The sequence below is a fragment of the Monodelphis domestica genome, chromosome 3 (genome assembly GCF_027887165.1).
Source record: "Monodelphis domestica isolate mMonDom1 chromosome 3, mMonDom1.pri, whole genome shotgun sequence".
Taxonomy (NCBI): Eukaryota; Metazoa; Chordata; class Mammalia; order Didelphimorphia; family Didelphidae; genus Monodelphis; species Monodelphis domestica.
In genome coordinates this window covers 470,262,368-470,288,686 of record NC_077229.1, presented here as the reverse complement: position 1 = coordinate 470,288,686, position 26,319 = coordinate 470,262,368, and the positions used below count along the sequence as shown (strand labels likewise).

General features: G+C 37.0%; 1 protein-coding gene across 1 annotated transcript in view; it reads right to left on the bottom strand.

Moving 5' to 3' along the window:
* Positions 1–26,319, bottom strand: part of ADGRV1 (adhesion G protein-coupled receptor V1) — a 778,411-nt gene that overhangs the window by 101,769 nt on the left and 650,323 nt on the right. The gene's annotated exons all lie outside the window — the stretch shown is intronic.

Genomic DNA, 26,319 nt, shown 5'->3' with positions numbered 1-26,319 from the left:
AATGAGCTAGCTCTGAGGTGACCCTGGGAGTCTCAGTCATTTTCAATGTAGGTCCAGTAAAGGAGTCCTTAGCATTGCTCTAAGGCAGATCTACAACTCTAGCATAAACTTGAAACCAACACTGGCCTTCTGTGAGTAAGTAAAGCCAGACCTACCTTGGGCCATTTCTGACCTGCAACAGATTCAGTCTCTGAGAGAATGCATACAAGGACCTGTACTTGAAGAGAATAGTTGGAGGGGGACAGCTAATGTTTCTGCCAATAATTAAGCTTACATTTACAATAATAAGCTTACATTTCAAAGATGGAAGGTCCCTTAGAGATTTGGCGGATGAGAAAACTGAGGCTCAGACAGGTAAATTGATTGGCCCAATTTCCATAGCTAATGAAACTTCAGAGCTAGAATATGAGTCCAACTTCTCTGACTCCAAATCCAGGGCTTTTTCCCACAAACCCTGGCAGCATTTGGCTGAACCTTGACTGATATTATTCACTCCTATTTTCTCACCTTTTCACCTTTCCACAAGCCTATGAATTCCATTTTTTTCTAGGATTATGCCTAAGGCGGTTGAGGCGGTGGTGAGAGCCCTAACTGCCCATGCCAAAAGGGCAAAGAGGGGTAAAAAAAAAAAACCTGCTACTGTTTCCTGCTGTCCACGTGTCTGTGAATCCATTCACTGCTTTGGCTAGGAAGCTGGCTGAGGAGGGAGGAAGATATATTTTTCAGTTAAGTCTTTGCCAACATAAAGATGCAGAGTTATGCCATCCAAGGGTGAGAAGGCTGGGGCCAAAGGAGAAGTGTGGTGAAAGGAGGAAAAAAAAGGCTCAGGAAACATGCACCCAGGAGGAGCATGGTTTGAAGAGTCTATAATAACAACTATGAACATTTTCTTTGCTTTAACCAGAGACGATGAAGATCTCAGCTCCAACTCTAGGAGAGCTGCCAACTTCCTTCTGTGGAAGAGTGTACACAGTGGGACAGCTGCTCCAATGCTTCAGCTCAGGGATAGGAAGAATGTTGATAACACAGAGGCAAAAGACAATTCAGGTAGATTGTCAAAGAGCTCCTCTGGGTTGCAGCTATAAGACTCCTGTTGACTTACACAGTATGGATCCTGTTAAATTTCCCCCTTTCCCCCCATCTAGCTTTAAAAACTAAGCAATAGACTCTTGGCAGGCTGCAAGGCTCTAAATGAATATCTGATAGCATTCAGCTCCTTAACCCAGCCACTTCCAGGAGCTCTGTTGGATAGAGTGAAGTAGCATAAAACTTCATGGAAGATCCTTTTTATTTCTGCTCAGCCCTTAGGATGAGATAATTTACTTGTTCTTCCTAAAATTGAAGATCCCTTTGCTTAAGACTCCTAGAAAGCAATCTATAATGCTATTTCATTCATTGTGTGCTTCAGAATGTGCCATAATAATAATAGTCCATATTTATTCACTGCTTTAACCCTTTGAGGTAGATGCTATATATTATCCACATTTTTCAGTTGAGGAAACTGAGGCAGACAGAAGTTAAATAACTCCCCCAGAGTCACACAGTGAATGTTTGGGGTCAAACTTGAATTCAGGTCTAGCCCTCTATTTAGTATATTTTGTTAATGATGACAATGATGGTGATAGCATTTATAGAAAGTTCAAATGTTTGCAAAAACCTTTCTAAATATTATCAAATTTTTATCCTTACAACATACCTGAGATGTAATTTCTATTGCTCTCCTCTTTTTACAGATGAGGAAACTAAGATAGGCAGTAAATTGTTGAGAGTCATACAGCCAGTGTCTGAGGCGGGATTTGAATTCAGATTTTCCTGGCTCCAAATCCCAGGTCACCTAGATGCTCGGAGAATAGCTCCATGCCAGCACTATATGCCAGCTAGAATTAGAGAAGAAACCAGTTCTGACCACATTACATTTTGCCAAAAGAAACAGCATCAGTGAAATAACAAATTGCCATAAAAATCACTGGAGTTATTAATAAATAAGGATGGGGGAGGAAGTGAGAGGAAAGATAAAGTAGATGGATTAAAAAAAAGAATAATGGGCTGAGATGGAAAACAGATGGTAGAGGAAAAATCCCAAAATGATGTTTTATATGATGATATAGGAACCAAGGTAAAGAAAAGGAAATGAAAACCTCCTTTGATATAAGATTGATAGCAGCAAGCCTCGGTTGGCTAATGCAATATGCCGAGGCTGTTCAGGTTGGGTGCTATTTCTCCACTATGTTTGTAGACCAACACGTAGCACATATTACATATGATCTATGGGTTTGGTTGCTGTATACCACCCTGCTTAAGCGATGCTACGTTTTAACCATTGCGGAAAAGCCACGTGTTTGGTCTAGAGCGTGAAATTTTGTTATGTATGTTTATGTATTCTGTGTCTTTGTATAGTCATGTATTCCCTTGTCATTCTAAAGTTCACTGTATATCACGTTCCATGCCTATTGGGTTTGGGGTACCATCATTTGTGTCTGTAGAATATGTCATTCATGACCTTTTATGATATGTACCTAAGACTTGTACCTATGCAGCAGGTATGATTCCTGGGAGTACAAATTCTTTACTGAAGACAAAGGCCTTGGAGTAATGTCTTTGATGACAAAGGTGACAATTCCAGCCTCATCTGGCCCCTTTCATTCTTGCAGTCACCAGATCTTTAGGGTAATCCAATGCATGATTCAGTTGAAAGGAGTCCCTTTGCTACAACTCTTGTCAGGGCATTTTTAGTTTTACTATGATGAGTTCTGAGGATCTTTTGATGGGGATCAAAACTAGTGACTGAGGAATATTATATGAGTTTAAAAGAATCTGGGGCTTTAATTCATATAAGAATTTAGGTGAAAGTATGCCCAAGAAGCACGTTTCAAAGATAGGCGTAAAATGCCTGAGGACTTTGCCTAGCTAGTTGACTGGCTGGGGAATCTGTCTCACAAAAAAGCTAAAGGGGGCCATTGGGTCAAGAACTGATGACTCTGACCCCTGGAGCTACACACTAGCCAAGGACTCTCTGAGAGTGGTGGAGAGAGCAGTACCACTGACAGAAAAGTTATTGAGGACACCAACTTGGTAGAGAAAATGGATCCCTCGCTGACACTCCCAGAAGACACCAATGGTTGTATAACTTCAAAGGCATGCGCTGCCCTGGGCACAGGTATTCCTTGGCAAGAAGTATTCCTTCCTTTTGTGTAAAAGCATGTATATTTACTGATCACATATGCTCTCAGTGTATCTCCTTCCCTACCAGAATGATGACTTATGAATCAGCATATCCCTTGGGTATATGGGAGAAATCTCTTTTGCAATTTATTTTGCTATGCTAGTTAACTCAACTTCTTTTATTTTGACCTAATGGGTTCTCTGGTGGGTAAAAGAAACACATTAGAGGTAGCTCATGGACTGAGCTTTTCAGATGCTAACTCACACTCCGAACTTGTTTAGAACATAGAATAGCATTTGGGAACTCATTATGAGTGTGTGTGTGTGTGTGTGTGTGTGTGTGTGTGTGTGTGTGCACATGTTTGGTGGGGAGAAGTCAAGATTCTACGTTTGTATGACTATGTAATGGTCCAGTAGAAAGATAATGAATCAGGAACTAGTCCTTGCTCTGTCCTTGACTTGCTGTCTGAGTCAGCATGGTACAGTAGAAAGAAAGAATGCTTAAGATGGAATCAGGAAACCCAGGTTCAAATTCTAACTCCACCCCTTATGTACTATCTTTGTGACCCTTGTCAAGTCACTTCAGTTCTCAAGTCACTTAGGTTTCCTCCTCTATAAAATCAGGGATTTAATCTTTTCTGTAACCAAATGGGTATTCAATGATTGGGAAACAGTTAAACAGATTATGGCATATACTTGGAATGAAATATTACTTTTTAATAAGAAAATATAAATATGAGAAATTCAGAAACACATGGAAAGACCAGTACATAATTATAATAACCTTTTAAATCCGTGAATAGCTGTGTACATAGAGTACTGGGCCTGGAGTCAAGAAGGCTTATCTTTATGAGTTCAAATCTGGCCTCAGACACTTACTAGCAGGGTGACATTGGACAAGTCACTTAACCCTGTATACCTGTTTCCACAACTGTCAAATGAGCTAGAGAATGAAAGGATAGTATCTTTGCTAAGAAAACCATAAATGGGGGCATAAAAGGTCAGACATGACTGAAACGAATAAACAACAATATTTTAATTCACCTTCCACGTGGTTGCTAAAGTCATTTTCCTAAAATATGCATCTAACCATATCTTTCCTCTCCTCAACAAATTTCAGGGCTTCCAGAATCATATTCGAATTTCTCTGTTTAGTCTTTTACAATCTGGCTCCAAATCTACATTCCCCTTTAACACACATTATAATCAAGCCAAAAGCAGTCTTTTTCTTCACACATGACATACCATCTCTCATCTCCATGTCTATGATCAGGCTATAACCTATATCTGGAATGCACCCCCTTTTTTTACCTCGTCTCTTATAATCTCTAGTTTCCTGAAAGCATAGTATAAGTCTCACCTTCTACATGAAGCTTTTTCTGATGTATTCAGGTGCTAGTGCCTCTTCCAAATTATATTGTATTCATGTTGTATATTTTATACATATCTACAAACATGTATAAATAAGCATGATGTTTCTTTTGATAGAATGTAAGCTTAAGGGCAAAGACGGATTCATTTCTATCTTTATATCCTCAGTACCCAGCACAATGCTAGGTTTAATTAAAGTTGCTTAATAAAATGTTGGCTGAAGAAGTTGTGGTGTATGATTATAATGGAAAAGTATTGTGCCCTAAGAAATGATGAACAAGATGATTACAAAAAACCTGGAAAGACTTAATATGACGTGATGCAAAGTGAAGTGAGCAGAACCAGGAGAACATTGTACACAGTAACAGCAAAAATGTATGATTAACTGTCAACTGTGAATGACTTAATTATTATCAACAAGGCAAAGATCCAGGACAACTCCAAGGGACTTATGATGAAAAAGATATCCATAACCACACAAAGAACAGATGGAATATGAATGCAAATTGATACATATTATTCTTTACTTTATTTCCTCCATGAATTATTCTCTAGTGTAAGCAATCTGTGACTTTTTTCATAACATGATGAACAGAGAAATATGTATTATTTTATAATACATATTTGTAACCTATATTATATTATGTGCCCTCTTGGAGAAGGGAGAGGTGGGAGGTAGAGGTAAAAAAAAAAGGAGACAAATTTTTGAACATAGCTAATGTGAGAATGTTTCTCTTGGATGGGCATATGTATTATAGTTGATTACCTTTTAATAACAAATCATATGTATTATATTATTGTCATGTTATATATATTATATACATATAAAATTAAGATAAACACATGTCGATCAATCAATTTTGAGTCCAGAGAAGAGAAGAATTGGACACCCCTTATTTCAGAGGAGAAATGTAGGATTAGGTGTGTGGAATACTGCACATGTTGCTGCATGCTCTCAGCCTGTCAATTATTTTTATTTATTTCTTACTTCTTGATTACAAGGGAAGACTGGGAGTGGGACAGATATCTGGGAATGACTATAATATAAAAACAAAAAAAATGATTTTTTTTAAAAAAGAGGGAATAAAGTTATCTAATTTACAAAAATGGGACTAGAATAGATGATCCTTCAGTAGAATATAATAAAATAAGAGAAACGGGCATTTATGTAGTAATTTAAGGTTTATAAGCAAATTACAAATATCTCCTTTGATATTTACAACAACCGTGGAAAGTAAATACTATTCTTAATCCTATTTTACAGATAAGGAAACTGAGGCAAACAGATGGTAAGTGACTTTCCCAAGATTACAAATCTAATAATTGCCTATAGTAGGATTTGAGGTCAGGTCCTCATGTTTCCATGTCTAGCACTTTATCCACTGTACCACCTAGCTGCCATAAAAGCTCCTTGAGGAGTTTGGTGTGACTCAGAGAAGCTGTCTAAAGTCATAGAGCTAATTATCAGCATCAAAGCCAGGACCTGACCATGGGGCTCAACTTCCAGGGTAATATTCCCTGTAGGACATTTTACTACCCCTTAAGGATTCATAAGAACAGAGAATTTTAATAATATTTCTGTTCAAGTTATGTAATGGAGACATGATAATAATATTTTGGTTCTTTGGGTATCATAGTGGGATTAGATATACATTGGGGGCTTACTGCTTTCTTATGGATGTGTTCTACAAGATCATATTCCCCCAGAAGTGTTTCTTGCATATAGCAGGCACTTAATAACTGTTGAAGTGAACTAAAAAAAATAGTAGAATAAGGATATAGAATACTATTGATACGATTACCACTACCAGTAAAGCAAGGATCCCAGACATCTCCAGGAGACTTATAACAAAAAAAAAAAAAAAAAAAGCTATCCATTACCATAAAAGGTACAAAGAGAGTCCAAAGACAGATTGAAACATATCATTCTTCACCTTTATTTCCTCGTTGAATTTTTATCTAATGTAAACAGTATATGTTTCATTTCATAACACAATAAACAGGGAAATATGTATTACATGATAATATGTGTATAACCTATGTCATAGTACCTGCCTTTTTTGGGGGAAGAGACAGGTGTAAGGAAGAAGGGGAGAAATGAGAATAAGATGTAGATTTTTGGACATAACTCATGTGAGAATTTGTTTCTCTTGGATAAGCATATGTATTATAATTTATTATATATTTATAATAAATCATAGTAATTGTATTATTATATTACATATTATGCTATGTTATATGTTAGAAATAAGATAAATGTTAACAGAAAAACAATAAGGATATAGAAGAAAGGAGATTTTGGACAAGTCATACTACCACTCCAGTTCTCAATTTTTGTATCTGTAAAAGGAGAAGGTCGTATTCAAGGATCTCTGATGTCCTCTCCAACTCTTAACAATGTTAATCTTTAAAAATATGGCTGCTTTGACATGTAATTGGGAAAAATTACTGAATAAAGAAATATGAAAGAATGATAAAAAACTTGTATCTGTCAGACCCAAAATAGGAAACAGAATAATTAAAGTTGTGATAGGTTCTAGGGAAATCTACAGTATTTTATAGGAGAGAAGATAAGAAGTTAGTAGTTTAAAAATCAAATATCCTTTAAAAGATATGGAGAGATTAGAGAATGAGAACTAAGAAGCTGATAGAAGGGGGCAGCTGAGTGTCCCAGTGGATAGAGAGCCAGACCTAGATATGGGTTCAAATCTGGCCTCAGACACTTCCTAGCTGTAAGACCCTGGGCAAGTCACTTATCCCCCATTGCCTAGCTCTTACCATTCTTCTGCCTTGGAACCAATTGGTTTCCAAGACAGAAGGTAAGGGTTAAAAAAAAAGTTGATGGAAGATGGTGATGAGTACAAGGATAAGACTATTTGAAGACCTCAGTTTTCATCTTGGCTCTGCCACTGATTTGTTGTGTGACTTTGGTCTTCCCTGGATATCAGTTTCCTAATCTGTAAAATGAGGGGCTTTGACTCCAGAGTGTTTAAGGTACCTCGAATTCTTCCAGTCCATGACTAAGGAAAGTGGTTATGGTGGCAATGGCAGCCTTGGGAAATAGCTACTCATGAGAGGACCTAGAATATTCTAGCCCAGAAAAGGGCTAGAATATGACTTATGATAAGAAGGAATTAATGGCTTTTATGAGAGGTGCTTCATACTACACACCTGTATTACTCTCTGACTTTCTGGGCTGGAGAGATTGAGCCGTATAGGGAGGGATGAGATAGAAGTAGCCTGAGATGCTGTCATGACAGTAATTATTAATACCAAATACATATGGCTTTACTGAACCAGAAACTAAATAGCTTACTAAACTGGGAGATCCAGGTCAGGCATTTCCTTCAGTTTAGTTTTGTTACTACAGACTAAGAAACTTACTTTGTTTTTACATTCATTTCACCATTTTACAATGGTTATTTGGTGCTGCAGAGGAGAGATGGTATCATTATTTTGTTTCTTTAGAAAACCGGTGCCTACCATCATAGAATCAATACTGTGTACTGGTTCCAAGGTAGAAGAATGGTAAGGGCTAGGCAATGGGGGCTAAGTGATTTATCCAGTCAGACAGTTAGGAAGTGTCTGCGATCACATGTGAATCCAAGACCTCCCATCTCTAGACACTGAATCACCCAGCTGCCCCCAGAGAGATGGCATTATAATGTTTAGATGACCAAGCAGAATTTAGTAAATATCCACAGCTCCTGAAATGTCTTTTTGTTTTAGTGAAAATGACCTCTCCATTTTGATGACATTATGTTTTCTAATAAAATGTTTGATTTATGTTCCTTAATGGCATTATGAAAGCAAACATCATGCAGAGTGTGTCTAAAGAATAAAATCTTACTGTACTTCTATAAACCTACAAGTCGTTAAACACTGTGGCTTCCATCATCTATATTTCAATAATAACACACTGAAGTTGACAGCTACGCAAGTTCATCTTATTAACAGTGATAAGCATAGGGAGCAAAGAAGACTTAAAACAACAAATTCAGGAACTTGTTAAGCACCAGAAAAGTCTCCAACATCATATATATATATCCTAATTGTTTATATGTCCCTTCAACATTTCCCAGAGCCTAGCACAATGCAGTAGTAGATACTTAATAAATGCTTGTTTGAAATTAATTGACATAATGATAAGACTGATTTTGGAATAAGGTGATCTGGGTTAAAATCCCAGTTTACTAACTGTGTTTTCAAGTAAAAGTTACTTAACTTTTCTGAACCTCTAAGTCAGTTTACTCATTTATAAAATGGGCAATTATTATTTGCTTCAACTATATAATGGGGGTGATTGTGAGGAAAGGCACTTTATAATAAGTCTTAACACACAAGTCATTATCATTAGTGGTGATGTTGCTTACCTCCCAGCTATGCATCTAACTTTCTGAACTTGGCTACTTTGATTCAATTGCTTTCTCATCCTGGAAATTCCCTAAAACCTGGGGTTTCCTAACTTTGGAACATTCCATTGACATGCTGACCTCCTTTTCCCACTGGTGAGTTCTCTGTAGGGTTTCCATTTTGGGGAACTGCTTAGAGTAACCATGCCTCATTTCCCACCTGGCTGTGTTTCTGACTCTCTGCACATGCCCCTTCCTCACCTCCAACCAGGGATCTTTCCCCCTTTCCCTATATCCATGCATTTCAACTCCCTTTTATCTTTACCCATTATAATGTAAGCTTCTTGAAGGCAGTAACTATTTTTCTTTTTGTTTGTTGGTCTATGTATCTTTAGCATTTAGCCCAGAGCCTGGTACACATTAATTTAACTGATGCCTGTTACGCTGCCTACCTCAAACCCTAACCTGCATCTGGCAAGAGAAGAAATGTACATAGTGGTCAGGCTTATATAAACAGTCATGAACCTACTCTTCCCAATAGAGGCTTGACATCTTTAATAGTATCTCCCACCCAGAGGAATACTGAAAATGATGATGCTTGGGAAAAGGATGGAGAGTTTTGCTTGGTGGGGAAAGGATACTAATAATTTATGACAGAAAAGGTAGAGCTGTTTATGTCTTATTTTGATTTCAGTTTTCTCTGTCAAGAAGACTAATCTTTGGAATGGAAATGACTGAACAACTATGACTTATAGAGAGATGCTATCCAAGATTAATATTATTAATAGCAGGAGAGCACCTAGCAGCCTTTGATGTGTTCTAGCCATCAGGCAGAGATGAATCATATTCTTGAATACTAGAAAAAAATAGGACTGCTAAACCATTGTCAGTAATTTTTGAAAGACTATAGAGTTTGGGAAATGTATAAATGATTTAAAAAAGGAAAATTTTCAACAAAGAGGAGGAAGGAAAACCAAAAGTCAATTAGCCTGACTGATTACTTGCCATATTCTAAAATATATTGTAGTGGGAGTCTAGTACAAGCTAACACTAGACACTATATAGTGGCTCCTGGGATACTGAAGGACCAAGGCACCCATGGATATTCTGAATTGGCCTGTCCGTGTAGTTGGAGAAGCATTTTTCCATTGGTTATGTAGCTGGAGCTGTGCAAGTCTATAGAGAACTTGAGTCAGCACTAGTTATAATTTTTGTTACATTTGTGACTGTAGGAAATGATGGCTGGCTCTTCCCAACCACCTTGTAGGACAATACAGAATGTCTATGCATGTTCCAGTCATCCAGTTTCTTAGAAGCAGCTATCTAGCATATTATTAAAAGGATGGTTAGTACATTTAGAAAAGGAAACAGTGACCACTAAGAGCCAACATCACTTTATCTAGAATAGGTCCTGCCTGTCTGCCCTCATTTTATTTATTGTCATGTTTATTATTCATGCAGTTCTGGAGAATTTTATAGTTAAAGTTTATTCAGATTTTAGAAAATCACTTGATAAAGTCTCTCTTTCTATCCTTGGGGAATAGATGAAGAAAAGTAAACCAGACAATAGGATGATTACATACTTTAGAAACTGGTTGAATGGCTGAAACCATTAAAGTTCAAGGTAAACTTGAAAGAAAGTCTCTAGTGGAATCTTCCAAGGACCTCTGCTTGGCCTACTGTTTTAACAGTTTTCTCTCAAGATTTGGTTAAAGGTTGATAGCCTATCAAAGAAAAAGAAGCTTAATGGGGATCAATGTACAATCCTGAACTTTGATTAAACAAAATGATTCATAGGTATAAGAATGAGGAGATACAGCTAGGCAGTAATTTGTTTAAAAAATATCTGGGGGTTTAAGTGGGCTTTGGGCTCAATATTAATTGATAGTATGATATAGCAGCCAAGAAAACTAATGAGATCCTGGACTACATTAATTTTTTTTTAATTAAGAAAATTAAAAACCCGTTGAAAAAGAGAGAAATGTATATTGTCTAGGAATAAGACATTGATAGTAGTAGCTATCTAAGTTGTTTCTGCATTTGACACATACTGGTTATATAGCAAAGGGCAAGTAATTTAATTTTTTAGTGTTGTAGGCAATTAAGATTATAAGTTTCAGAGCAATTGCCAAAATCTATATTGGAAGAAAGCGTTTCCTCACCAAGAGTTCCCTAAACCCATGAAATAACAGGTCCAGACATCTTCCCACTACCCCCCAACTCCCTTGTATCAATGCCACCCCTTAATCACCCTATCCCAAAAGAATCCATTGTACTCTGCCCTCGAACCATACATGACATAACGTTTTCAGTTCTGAGCATCACATTTTAGCAAAGATATTAAACTGGAAAGCACCCAGGAGGGCAACCAGGATGCATAAAAGACTTTAGGTCATATTCTTTGAGGAACAATTGAAGGAAATGAATATGTTTAGTCTAGAGAAAAGAAGATGAGGAGGGAAAGGAAAAGTGGAAGGGAAGACTGAAGACAAGTTGTGATAAACTTTTTAAAGGATGATTGCTGGGAATTTCAAAAGGTTGGGAGAAACATTTTTCTTAATTATTTCCTCGAAATGGTGAGGAAAAGAAAAAGGCAAGAGAAGAAAGTAAAAGCAAATAGGGCATTATTCTGAAGGAGCCTTCTTGTATGTTTTGTGTTAATTACTAAACATTCTATTAAATCCTATTAAATCAGGAAAAGAGAAGCAAGGCATGACTGTGAAGTGTGAGATTTCACTGAATAAAATAGCAACAAAGGACAGATTACAAAAATTGTCTAAAATGTATCTCCTAGGTATTATTAATTTAAAAGTATTTACAGCATTTTGTTTCCTAAAGGCCCTGGGAAATGCATAACAACAGAAAATATATTATTAGAGTCGACAGCATAGGAAATTATTAATGGAAGCAAAGAGGAAAAAAGGTCTGAAATGGGAAAAAAAAACTCTTTTCAGTTAATGTTCTAGGGAAAGTAATTTTGACATATTAGGTATGCTTACAGATGTAATCCAGGGCCTGGGGTCCTAAATTCTGGACCTACATAGACAAGTTTAATTGTGGGGCAACCCCAAAGTTCTATCTCTTTGGCTTACTTCATGCTCACCTACAATTGTCTCTGGAAAATTTTTAGACTATAGCTTGAACCTACTCAGGTTTTCTCTCCATTGATGTAAGATTCTATACAAGCCCTAAAAGTAACAAATGTGTTTACTTTGTACTTTGTACTTTACTCCACGGAAAAGCAGAAAATGCATAATGGATACACAATAGTTGATAAATAATTGATACAAAAACTTTCCCTCTCCAGTGAGTCCTATCTTTCCATAGTTCCTAGAGTCTTCCAGGCATTTAGGATCATTGAGTATTTTAGACTCCCCTTGAAAGGGAATTAAACTTGGTGCAATACCTTCAAAGTTCTGGTGAGACTCACTTTCACTCATAAATCCCTGTGTATGTATCTAGCCTTATGGAAATATACTGAGGACTTTACTCCTTTAGAAAGAAAATGTTCTTGGGGCTGCTAGACAAGAAACCCCTTCCCATCAGACTTACACTGTGTGAACAACTCATGGCAGTATCAAATAGACAATTTCAGGTCCTTTGATCTCCAATAATACTCCTGTGTATACTCTATCTTCTTTATACTATATCCTCTAGCTTAAAGAATCCTGAGTGTGATGCTCTTCTCTCTTCTAGCTGTCTAAGAATTCCCTTTCTTTCTGGAAGGCTGGGACTCAGAACTCTTAATGATGGAGTCTCCAGCAAAATACCCCAGAGGCTTGTGCTCTGCCAGAAATGCCTCTTCTTCTGCTAGCAGGTTGCTTTCCAGAATTGTGCTTTCTCAAGAACTCTCCCAGAAAACGGGTTCAGGAACTCTTGACATTATTTCAAAAGGGTTCAAAACTCTGATCACTCAAACCATGTGGCTTCCCTTTCCATAGTTGCTCTTGGTTGTCTGTCCAAAGCTGAGACCAGGAATTCTCCCTTGGAGCTATGTGAGAGAGAAAGAATATATACAACTCCCATATGACACTGCTCTACGGCAGAAATCAACAGCATCTAGGGAGGGGATGAGGAGGATGCAGAATTCTGCATCTCCTCCAGGCACCTCCCATTCCCTAGTCCTGGCCCTGGCCCTGAACTCAAATCCCCTTTTAGGTCTGTTGTACTCTGTTCTGTCTAATGAAGGCATATATAATGAAGACCCCAAAGGCTGAGGTTGTGACTTGACTCCCTTTTATAGGCCAGCATAAAGGGGTAGCTCTTTCAACAATTCTATTCAACAATAATCCAAGCTAACTAGTTCATTCTCAGTCACTGAGACCCATCTTCCATTAAGCACCAAAAGGCGTTCACATGCCTTCCACTGAAGGATGTGATCGAAGACCCTAAACAAAGACCTCACCTTGTAAGCTCATCTACTTGATTGGGGAACTCCTATGATCAAATTTTTTCTATATTTGTACACATATTTACACATACAAACGTGAGAAGGCCCATGACACTAATTTGATATAGACCTTTATAATAGTCTGCCATAGGTATCAAACTCAATTGTAATTGGGGGTCACTAGCCTGAATAGATTCTTGGGGACCATGTATTGACAGTTTTTACATTTTAACATATTACTTACATTTTATTGTATTTTTATTTATTTAATTGTATTTTATGTAATTAATTCAAATATTTATGAATTTTATTTATTTTATTGTATATTTATTTATTTAAATATTTCCCAATTACTTTTTAATCTGATTCAGGCCATACTTGAGTGTTGTGAGTTGCATGTGACTTGTGGGCTGAATATTTGACATCTTTGATGTACATCAGTATTACCTACTTTTAATTTTTGCCTTGCATTGCTCTATGTAAAAATGAATAATGTAGAATTAGGTATCAAATGATAACATTTGTACAACCCAGTGGAATTGCTTGTCAGCTCTAGGAGGGGGGAGGAAAAAGGAGAGGGAAAGAAAATTAATCATGTAAATATGGGAAAATATTTTTTAAAAATAAAATAAAATGTTTTAAATAAAGTTTTGTTTTGTTTTTGGCCTGGGATCTCTGGAATAAGCAAACCCATCCCAAAGTATATAATTTGTAAGTGAAGAGCTATCTGCAATAAGTTTGATCTTCAAATAGAAGGGCCACAATGACTCAGGCTCACTAAAATGATTACATTGGATTTTGAAAGGAAAAAAAAGATTGGGTGCATCCTTCATGTGCAAATCATAGATTATTTTTATACATGTACTCTACCTTAATAAGCTTTTCATTATGTCTGGGCTGTGATAGCACAGATGAAACAAATTTCCTCTGCTTCTGAGATAGGTGATCAAGGGAGAGAGCATACATCAAAGCCCTAGTTTGTCTTTCTTTTTACCCTCTTCCACTTGAGGATCCCCAATTCTTTTAAAGTATTTTTTCAGTTAACAAGTATTTATTTATTTTCTCTCTCACATTCCCTCACCCAAAAGAAAAGAATAATCTTTGTAACAATTATGCATAGTCAAACAAGACAAATCCAACACTGGTCATGTCTAAAAACGTGTATCTCATTTTTCCATATTTAGTCTTTGGCAGGAGGTAGTTAGTACTTTTCATCATTGGTACTCTGGAATCATGACCAATCTCTTTGATAAGTTATTGTATTTTGGGGGGATTCTGAATGGTTTATTTTTAATTTAAATTTATTTGCTTATTTGCTACATTAAAAAATACTCAGGTAACTCCCTCTCTCTTCCCCACCATTAGAAAAGGCATCATTTGATATATGTATATATAAAACTATGTTTTGCTTATTTCTATTTACCAGTTATTTCTCTGGAGGTGGATAATGCTTCATTCTCTATGGCACCCTTTGATCTAATGCAGTCCCCCTGTTTATCTCTTTTAATTAGACCTATTTTAGCATTAACTTTGTCAAGATTTATTAATTAAGACTTTCAAAGTTGTTTCTTCAAAGTTGTATTTTGTGTATAAATTACTCTCTTAGTTCTGCCCATTTAGTCATGCATCAGTTTATATAAATCTTCCCAGGTTTCTCTTAAACCTTTCCCTTTGTCCTTTCCATAGCATGATAGTACTCTATTACATTAATATACCATAATTTATTCAGCCATTCCTGAATTTATGTGCATCTCCTTAGTTTCTAATTCTTTGCCCTCATAAAAAGAGGTGCTATAATTAGTTCTGTGTATTCGGTTTCTTTCCCTCTGTTTTATCTCTTTAGGAATATATGCCCAGTAGTGGTATTTTGTGGTCTAAGGGTATTCATAGTTTAATAATATTTGGGGCTTAGTTATAAATTGATTTCCAAAATTCCTGGGTCAATTCACAGCTTAACCACTGAATTTGCTCCCGACTTTTTACTTGTTAACTCTGACAGTAAAGAGTTGCATAAGAGGTGAAGCTTATAACCTTGGTTACTTGAGTTAAAATGGTAACACATAGTAAAAGCATGAAGAAGCAGGACTGGAGCTGAGTATGGATGAAAAATAACTGCTACAGGCCTGACAACCAAATGAGAGGTTGTACAGACAACAAATGAAAGAGTTGCAAGGAGAAAAAAGGGAATAGAGAGAGGAGAAAGGAAATTCCCAGCCATTCCTTTTTCTCATTAGAGTTTCTAATTTCCTGAGGTCAGGGAATATTATAAACAACTGTTCCCAGGGTTAAATATCCCACTAACTAATCCAAGATCTTTTTTCTTCTTCTTTGCAATCTCATCAGGAAAGTTGGCCAGTCTAGCCTCGGCTAGTGCTGAGTTTGTGATGTGGCTTTGTGTCCACCAGTCACAGGGAGAAAAAGCAACTAGTGAATTCTAGTATTTTGTTTCTTAGAAATTTCATCTGCTATGTGAATCTGGATAACACTTTAAAAATACGGTTCATTTCCTCACCAATTAACTCACTAAAAATAGTCACATATGTTAAATGTACCAACAAATACCACAGCACAAAAGAGTGATGGTATATAAAATTCTATTTTTTTTTTTGTTTCCTTATTTTGTCAGCCTGTTTTCTGACTTTAGACTTAATGTTAGGGTTGGGCTCTGGACATTTCTGGAGGAAAGGTCTGAGTTGGTCCAGTCGCTGACTTCTTGGGATACTGAGTGTTATGCCATTCCCAATTCTCAGGGACAGCTCAGACCGGGGACCTACAAGCTTTCAAAGTACTCACGGTGGTCTGCAGGACAAAGTCTATTCAACATTTTACCCACTCTCTGAACTCTGCAAGTGAGCAACAGGAGACTGCTTCTGGGCTCTGCCACTATCAGCCAGCTGGGTAGCTCTTTTTGGTTCAGAGGGACAGAGCTCTCCATTTCCCTTTGGTCTGGGATTCCTGCTCTGGTTATGTTTTTTGCAGGCTAGGCTGGGCTAGAAGCTGGAATAAAATTTTCTTATTGCTCCTAAAATCCAACCCACATTTTTGATGCTTGCTTCTGAACTTGCTTCTCTTTCAGGACATGGCCTGGGGTCTCTGACCATTCCTTATCCCAGAACAGCTCTCCTGGGCACTAGCCTTTGGTCTTTTGTTTAGCCTTTGATCTATGGCTTAAAACCTGGTAGTTGATGACAAATTTGCCATTTGAAACTGGTTCATATTACAGTAGCCCAGTATGAATCTGGGACCTCCTCATACCCTAGGGCACAGCCTTTTCCAAGATGCTTGAGTACTGTGTAGGCGTGGTCCCAGACAGATCCCATCTCTAATTTCTGAAGACCTCTCTGTCTTCTTATGTCAACCTGATTTGGGAAAATTACTCACTGTGACTTTTTTTTTTAGATTCCCCCTCCCCCCAAACCCCCGCAAGATTCAGGGTTGTGCATTTTCTAGATGTTTGGAAGAGTTATTTTTGGTGGGAGGTGGGATGCATGGGAGTTTCCTTCCTGTTACTCTTCTATTTTTGACTCTGCCTGGTATATACAATTCTAAATAGTCTAGATTCTGGATAGTTCTCCCCCTGTACCTGTCCAGCTCTAACCTCTGCCATAAAGCCTTCCTTGACTATTTCATCTTTGCCCTCTTCTCAATTCCTACAATATACTTGTTATCATGCTCATGAGGACTATTATTATTAATATCATTATTATTCTACTGTTACTAAGAATTCAGTTGGTACAGAAGAATCCTGATTATAATTCTTCCTACCAAATACAGTCTGAAGGAGTTGCCTAAGACTTGTTTGGGGTCACATAGCTTTTATGTGTCTATAAAAGGCAGGTCTTGAAGTCAGACTTTCCTAACTACAGCTGGCTCTTTAGCACCCAGTCCACATTCTCTTTCATTGGTTGCTGCACTACTTTGTACATATTGCCCTCTTATTATTTTATTTGCTTTCTTGCCTTTAAAGGGCTAGTCTTATATACTGGCATAACATAAAGATGATGTGTTATGGGTTACAAATTTCCCAAATATCTTCCCAAAGGACCTGTCCAAGGAAAAACAATTCATACCACAGGTATTCCTTGAAGATATTCAACACCTATTTGGTTAAAATACAATTGATACTGGGTAAGCAAATTCTTTCCTGAAGGATCCACTATTACTAAATAAGGCAACTTGAAGTCATCATTTGATTTTAACACCATGTCTCAAATGATCTTATTTGATTAAATTTAGAAGAAAGCAGGTGCCTTAAAAATGGTACAAAGAAGAAATGTTGTGTTGAGAGTTTTTAAAGGGGAAAGGAAAGGTCCAGATGATAGGGCACAACTAAAAAAGGCATCATAAAGTCTTTAAAGGCATGACCAAGCTGAGTCACTAAGCAACAGTAAGAAGGCTCTGAGCAATTAGGAGTCAATGAGGGCAATCTGGAGACATTTGACAGTGAAGAAGGGGCCAAGGTGCAAAGAAAGGGAGATGTGGTAGACACATTTATTTTTTCAGTTTTGTCTAGGGTTGGCCCCATTATCCAATTAAATGTTAATGTGATCAGAGTTGGGGACATGCATTCTGTTTCTTTGTATAGATTAATGTGCTAGGGATATGTACACTTAAAAAAAAAACCTAGGGAAGAAAAATACTTGTTTACATGCACTGACACCAAAGACTAGTTAGAATATTTCTTTCAGTTGTCACCAAATTAGTTACATTATTATAATGATTGTCTGCTATAATACTTTTGTAAAAACGAGCAAGCCTCTTTGACAAATCCACTGTTGGCTTTAATCTAGCAGAGAACCAATGGATCAGCTAACTTCTAAATTCTCATTATATAGATACACCTTCAGGGCAAGTAAAAACAACTATGAAACAAACCTTCTTAGATTGATATGCTTGCAGAGTCTGTACAAGCAATAGGGAGGAAAACTTCAATCACTGTTTTCTGTTATGATAATCCTTCCCAACCAGCCCAATTCCATCACCCAAAATGACCTCCAAGTCTTGTGAAAAGAACTAAAATGATGGAGTGATGCCGGTTTATGAAAATGTCCTTCACTAAGCTATTATTTCATTATGAAATATTTCTGAAGGCAAGATCATTTCAAATTACAAATCAAACCCCTACCTCTCCTCTGCTCCCCACTGCATCCAATTTTCAGAAGCCTATGGTTTTTGTCCCTGTCTTCTTCCCTGGAGATTTAACTTGAAGAACACATTTCTCTCTCACATATTCAAAAGCTTAAATGTCCCTTTTCTGAAGCCTATGAGTTTGGTCCGAATAGCCCAAGTGAGCTAATCGACCAGAGAGTGAGGAGGCAAGAGTTTAGTCACTGTTTTTCACAGTCAAACATAGTTGGAAGCTTAGGCTTTTCACTTGGGAACACAAGATGTTTCAGGGGCCTAAATTCTCTAGAAATCAAATTAAGGATGTGAAACAGAGAAGCCTGAACTATTAAAAAAAAAGTAAGCACATACATATACATGTATTTATGTATGTTGGTATCTCCCTTTCCCCTTGTTTTATATTAGATATATTTACTTTGTAAAAATAAATATATTAAAACCATCCATGAAGGGACATGAGGCAGCTGAAACCACTCCATTGGTCTCTGAATTGCACTCTACAAGAAACTTGAATCATATTTTCCCCTGAACTTGGCTTAGTTCTGGGGTAATTCTATGCTACATCCCCAACACGCTCTGGCTTTCATATGCTTATCCCAGGACTTACTGGGAAAATCTCCTTCCTTTCCATTCCTCATGAATAGTTCATATGTTAGTCTCCAATGGAAACCACTGATATTTCTTATTACTGTTAGCTGCTGGAAAGTAATCGCAAAGGAAGTGCATAGAAACAATTTGTCCTCTGTAACTGATTATTTGTACAATGTGTATTTCCCAAGAGCTGTTTATCCTCAAAAGGAAGCAGCCAAGACTTAAAGCAAACAGTATCTAACCAAACACCTGCACTGATCCCCTTTTTCTGGATGCTTACTGTGAATTCTTACAGAATAATTTATACGAAGACAGAATTTGTTAATTTGCTTCTGTGCACCATTTGAATCCGACTCTGTATATCTTCATTAGCAGAAAAATGTGTCCCATTTCTCATGAGCCCCAAGGAACTTTTCACTGGGGAAAAACACTTAATTCATACTGGCTTCAGTCTGAAAGCTGAAACTAGACACCCACCAAGTACACAACAGAGCTAAAAGGAGATGGGAGTGGGGTCTGTAAAAAGAAAAAAGCTTCACTGTGTACAGAGCACTGGACTAGGCCCTGTAGAAGGGCACAAAAGATAGAGAGGACACCAATCAAAGCCTTAAAGAAGCTAGTTTCCCAGGAAAATAGTTGCTAAAGATGTGAGGCTGGGAATGATCATGATTTTAATCGGCGCATGCTAATGCTGGCCTCTCAGTTTGAAAACAAGGATTATATTTTTAGCTCCAATTTCCATGTTGTGATTCCCTTCCTGAAATAGAGAATGAGTTTAAAACTGCCATGGAACATCCTGAGACCAGATGTTTGTCCAAATTGTCAATTGTGTGTCAGTCTTTTGGAGGAGAATGTGCAACTGGTATTTTGCAAACTAAAGTCCTCTTAAATGACAGCAGGAGAAACATCAAGTTCTAAAACTACATAAAGTTTCATCTCACAAGTTTATGCATATTGGACACTATTTTTTTCTTTCCAAGAGAAATGGACTCTAATTTTCTTTTATTTAAAAGATACTTTATTTTACTAATTATATGTAATAATTTTCCACAGAAGTTTTTTGAAGTTGTATGATCCAAATTGTCACCATTTGTTTTTTCCTTCCCCTTTCTAGAAGATGTCAATTTCTTCTGGGTTATATATGTTTTGCAAGATAATAATCATATAAAACCAATACCTCAAAAAAAACCCCAAATGAACTAAATTGAAAAATCATATGTTTTTATCTGTATCCTGACCCCAAAAGTTCTTTCTCTGGAGGTGGACAACATTCTTTGTCATAAGTCCCTTGGAACTGTCCGGGATCATTATTTTGCTGATAGTATAACTAAGCCTTTCACAATTGATTATTCCACAATATTGTTGTAATAATGTTCTCCTGTTTCCACTTATTTCACTCTGCATTAGTTCACATGAATCTTTCTAGACCTTTCTGAAATCATCTTGTTCAACAATTCATATAGCACAGTATTATTTCATTACTATTATATAACACCATTTGTTCAGCCATTGCCCAAATGATGGACAACCCCTCAATTTCTAATCTTTTGCCAATGGATTCTAATTTTTAAAAAAGTTACTGTGATGTGGTTAAGTCCTCCTTAAAAATATCTGGAATGTCACTGTCACTATTAACTGCTACTTTTACTTATTAAAATTTTAAAACCTTTTTTACTTTCTGCCTTAGAATGTAAGGGCTAGACATTCGGGGTTAAGTGACTTGCCCAGGGTCATACAACTAGGAACTGTCTGAGCCCAGGTCTGAGCGCGACCCCCTGTCTCCAGCCCTGACATTTTATCCACTGAGCTCACCTACTGCCCCTATCATTCATTCATTTATTTGTTCGTTTGTTTATTTTTTAGCTGATCATTGAGTTATATTTATGATAGATATTCTCTATCATGCCCAATGTTGGCAGCAAAATACAGTGGGCAAAACATTAGACTTCTAATGGGAAAAAAGGAGAGGAAGGGATCAAGCATGAATATGCTGCTCGTTATGTGCCAGACACTATGATAAGCACTTCATAGATATGATCTCATTTGATCCTTAAAATAGCTGATATCATACTCATTTTATAGCTGAGTAAACTGAGGCAGACAGGCACTAAGTGACTTGCCTGGGGTACACAACTAGGAAAGTATCTGAGATTGGCTTTGAACTTGGGTCTTTCTGAGAAAAGTAAAAAGAAGAGAAAAAAAAGAGGAGTAAAGATCTCAGTCCATATCCTGTGTAAACATGGGAAAGTAATACAACTTCTTTGAGCTTTAGTAGCCTCTTTTGTAAAATGGAGGTGATTGTCCCTGCGTTATTTACAGTAGAGGGTTTTGGGTAAATGCAGTGAATAAATCTTAAAGTACTTCAGAAATGAGGATTTTTTCTTGATTACCAGGACAGTCAGGGTTTAGCTATCTTCCTGGTTAGTCTTCTTTTAATTCTAAAGACTCCAAGAATTGGCATTCCTGCCTCTTTTCCCTGCTATATCAATATTCAATGACACATTTATATATCTCCCTCTTAATATCCCAGCCTTCTCTTTTTTCACTTGCCCTGTGAGTTGCCCCACAGTTCCCAGGGGTTATTTGCATAGGATTAACATCTAGTTCACCTGTATTTTAGAATACCAGTACCCTAACTTGGTCTTAGGACTCCTTTATGCACTTAATTAATAAGGACTACAAAGAGATTTTGTTTATGTGGGTTATATCTATCATTTCATTTTAGAAATGAAAACTGATAAATTTTTAAAAATATTAATTCTTTAAAATAGCAATAAAAAACCTTTTACATGTTAACGGACCATACATTTATGAAAAAAAAAAACACAATGTTTTCCCCAAACAGAAACAATTTAGTGGGAAGCCTGGCATTGTTTTAGATATTCTTTCAAATCTTTTAATGTCTGTCTTAATAAAATACAGTTGGATCATCATATCTACTGCATTCAATTTAATACAGTGCTGTTTTGGTTGAAGTATATGAACAAAATCTGGCTTCACTTATTGTTGGGAAAGGGAGGAGTATTTTAATAGGCAAGTAATATTTTAGTATTATTGTGAAAATAATTTTGAATTTGTGGACTCCCCAAAATGGTCTCACGAACCCCAACTGGTCCTCAGACTATACTTTGAGGACTGTAGTTTTGGAGAAAAAGCTGCTGGGGGCATTTTACCATAGGATCTGGGTAGAATTTCTGCTTGGCATGAATATTAGAAGTTGGGTTGAACCCTAAACCCTAACTCTAACCCTAGCCCTAAATAAACATCACTTTAATTATATATATATTTTGTATTTACATAGAAATATGACTATAACTATGGCTATGTTTGCTGGTGACAGTCATTTGAGGGCAAGCAGCTTTGGGGGGGCTCACTGTTCCCTTTTACTTTAGGGTTACCAATTTTCCCATCTCAGACCCTGTCCTTGCGGGACACTAAGAAGCAAAGATGAGAGAAAGATGTTTAAGGCAAAAATAGATGAAGAAAGGAGAGGGAAATGCTAAAGCAAGTCTGGAGGTGAGCAGGTGTTCCATGGGAATAAGGTCATGGTAGCGGCCATGCACTAGCCCCCTAGTGTCCTTATCCAGTATGTGACCATTTCTGTGTGTAGCTGAAGTGACGTGAAGGAGTAAGGCAATGGTATTTAAGGAAACTGAGGGAGTATCAATAATGATGCTCCAACTCCTGTCCTTTAGCATCACATGGTCACATACTGGGTCTCACTATTATCCAGAAGCGTTTCACTTCCCCATTTAGACATGGCAAAAATCCCTTGAGGGTAACCTCCTGATTTGCCATCTTTCCCTGTTTCCTACCTTTCCTAAACCTAGTCTTTGTCCTTATCTGGAACTATCTTGAAACCACCTCCTCCTCAGTACTTTCTCAGGCCCTAACCTCTGCTCGGATTACTGTCTTCCCTCTCTAATCTCAACCTTATGGCTGGCCAATTTAAGCCTACATTTGCCTTCTACTCTCAGATCCCTTGCCCCTTCCCTTGATCCTAGATAACTCCCACTTGTCTCCCCTCTTCCTATTTACATCATACTGAATGGAGCTGGAGAAAGTTACCCAACTGTGCTGACTGGGTACAGTAGAAGTTCATGCTATTCAGCTTTAATTTATGGCAATCCTTATTAGTTGATACATGTTGAGATATATATTTGATATATGCATATAGGCAATTAATAGATGATAATAAGCCTCCTTATTCATTGATTCCCTCTCTTTCTCCCCATGGAATCTGTTCTTCAAGCTTTCCACAGCTCCTGAGAATCTTGCCTCTATTCCTTTAATGAGAAAACTGAGGTCACTGAATGTGAGCTCTCCATCATCCTCATATTTCTCATTTTGTCTAGCTCTGATAATGAGGTGGCACTTCTTGTCAAGGCCAATATGAATCCCCTGATGCCATTCTCTCTCTTCTTCTAACTAGAAATTGCAACATCGACTCTTCTCCCTTCTCTTCAACCTCCTCCCCACATCGATTGCTTCCTTTGCCTGCCTTCAAATATGCCCAAATCCCCCTACTCCCATCCCTTATAAATCTTCACTAGATTCTACCACCCCTCAAGCTAGCCATGCTCTCTCCCTTCTTTCTCAGCAAACTTCTAGGAAAAGTTATGTGCTTGTTGCTTCTGTAGCCTTTTATCTAGACTCCCTGGGTTCTTGCTTCTGACTTTGTCCTTCAAGTGAAATTGCTTTCTCCAAAGTTACCAATAATCTCTTAATTTCCAAAATTGATAGTCTTTTCTCTGGCCTTATCCATATTGATTTGTCTAACATATTTGAGACTATTGACCACTTTCTGCTTTTGCATACTCTCTTTTATTTGGATTCTTGGGACATTGCTCTCCCTGGGCCTTCTCTAACTGCTCTTTCTCAGTCTCTTGTATCTTTAACTTGGGAGAGTTCCCAAGGCTCTGTCTTAGAGCTCCTTTTTCTGTTTAAATGCTTTCTCTCTCTCTCACTAGCTCTCATAAGTTTAATAATTACTTTTTTTTGTAAAGTCAATTTACTTTGTTTATATGTACTGTAAGTCGCTAGTTATTTACAAGTTGTTTTCCTTGTTACAATATGAGCTCCTAGAGGATAAATGTACAAGAACTGTTTTTTAACTTTCTTTGCACAGAGCATTTTTTTTGGAAAAAATATATTTTTCTCCTATTATATATAAAAACAATTTTGACATTCACTTAAAAGTTTTGAGTTCCAAATTCTTTCTTTCCTCTGTGACTGCCCTTCCCCTCCCTAAAACAGTTAGCAATCTGGTATATATTTTACATGTATAATCATATTTTCTATAGTAGTTATTTTGTGGAAGAGATCTCAGATAAAAAAAGAAAGAAAATGAAATATAGTATGTTTCAGTCTGCATTCAGACTCCATCAGTTCTTTCTCAGAGGGCAGATGGCATTTTTCATCATGAGTCATTGTTTTGGATCACTGAGTTGATGAGAATAACTAGGTCCTTCACAGTTGTTCAAGAAATATTGCTGTCACTATGTACAATATTCTAGTTCTGCTCCCTTCACATTGCATCAGTTCATGTAAGTCTTTTCAGATTTTTCTGAAATCCTCCTGATTATCATCTCTTATAGCATAATAACATTCCATTACAGCACAATTGTATTCCAGTGATTATAATTTCTAAGCACATAATTTCTAATTATATTTCTAAGCATTATATATTTCTAAGCATATAATTCTCAGATCTATATATCCAGCATTGGTCTGTCCCATGAATAGTCTATTGCACAATTCCACCTTGTAGTTTTGGAGATTTATATTCTGCATGCCCAAAGCAGAATTCATTACTTCTCTCCTCAGATTGATCCTCTTCAGAACTTCTTTCTGTTGAAGAAACCATTATTCTTCTAGTTTTCCCAGGTTGTAACCTCAGTATTATCTTCAACTCACCACTCTTCTCCCCAAGTCCACTATTCACTTGCTGACATCCTGACCTCCTTTTCTACTCACACAGTCACTGCTATAATTCAGATCTTTATCTCCTAGATCATTGCAATGTTCTAACTGGTTTCTCTGCCTGAAATCTTTCTGTATTCTAGTCCATTCTTCGTATTTTTGCCAAAGTAACTTTTCTTGTGTGCATATCTGACCAAGTCAGTCTTCTATTCAATGAGTATTAGTGGCTCCCTGTTGCCTCTAAAATAAAATAAAAACTCTGTTTAGGTTTTAAGCCTTCACATTCTAGACCCAACCTATCTTTCTAGCCTCATTACTTCCCTTTCTGTATGTTTCAATCTGGCCAAACTGACCCCTCTGTTCTTCACCCAAATCATTTCCTCTTTCCCATCTATGTCTTTGTATTGGCCATCCCTCATAACTGGCTGTGCTTTCTCCTTACCTTTGCCTTAGAGAATTCCTGTCTTCTAACATGCAGTTCAAGCATTATTTTCTTAAAAAAAAAACAAAAAAAAACAAAGCCCTTATTTTCTGTCATAGTAATAATGCTAAGAAGAGCTAAGACCAGGGCTAGGAAAACACGATTAAGTGACTTGCCTAGGATCACATAGCTAAGAAATATCTGAGACCAGATTTGAAAATAGGACCAACTACTAAGCTTCCCTAAGCACCACTTTTTATAGAGTCCTTCCTGGTTCTACCAGCTACCTCCCTAACAACCTTAATAACTACTATATATACATATATGCATGTATGTATAGATATATAACTAGAGTATTTTAAGCTGGTTGCCCTCCTGGGTCCTTTCCAGTTTAATATCTTTGCTAAAATGTGAAACTCAGAACTGAAAACATTATGTCATGTATGGTTCAAGGACTGAGTACAATGGATTCTTTTGGGGTAAGGGAGATTAAGGGGTGGCATTGATATGAGGGAGTTGGGAGTGGTGGGAAGATATCTAGACCTGTTATTTCATGGGTGTAGGGAACTCCTGGTGAGGAAATGCTTATTTCTATTTGTCTTTATATATATTTATGTCTTTATGTCTATTCTTCATATATTATTTGAATTATATAGTATATAGCACATTACATATATATATATGTATATATATATATATATATGTAAATATTGTCCTTGTCTTTTTCATTACAAAACAGCTAGGTGACATAGTGGATAGAATACTTGCCCTAGAGTTAGGACCTGAGCTCAAATCTAGCCTCAGTTATTGACTATGTAACTCTAAGAAATCATTTAACTCATTTTGCCTCAATTTCTTCATCTATAAATGACCTGGAGAAGGAAATGGCAAACCATTTCAATATCTTTGTCATGAAATCCCCAATAGGGGTCACAAAGTGTTGGACACAGATGAAAATGACTGAACAACAACTATCTCCACTAAAA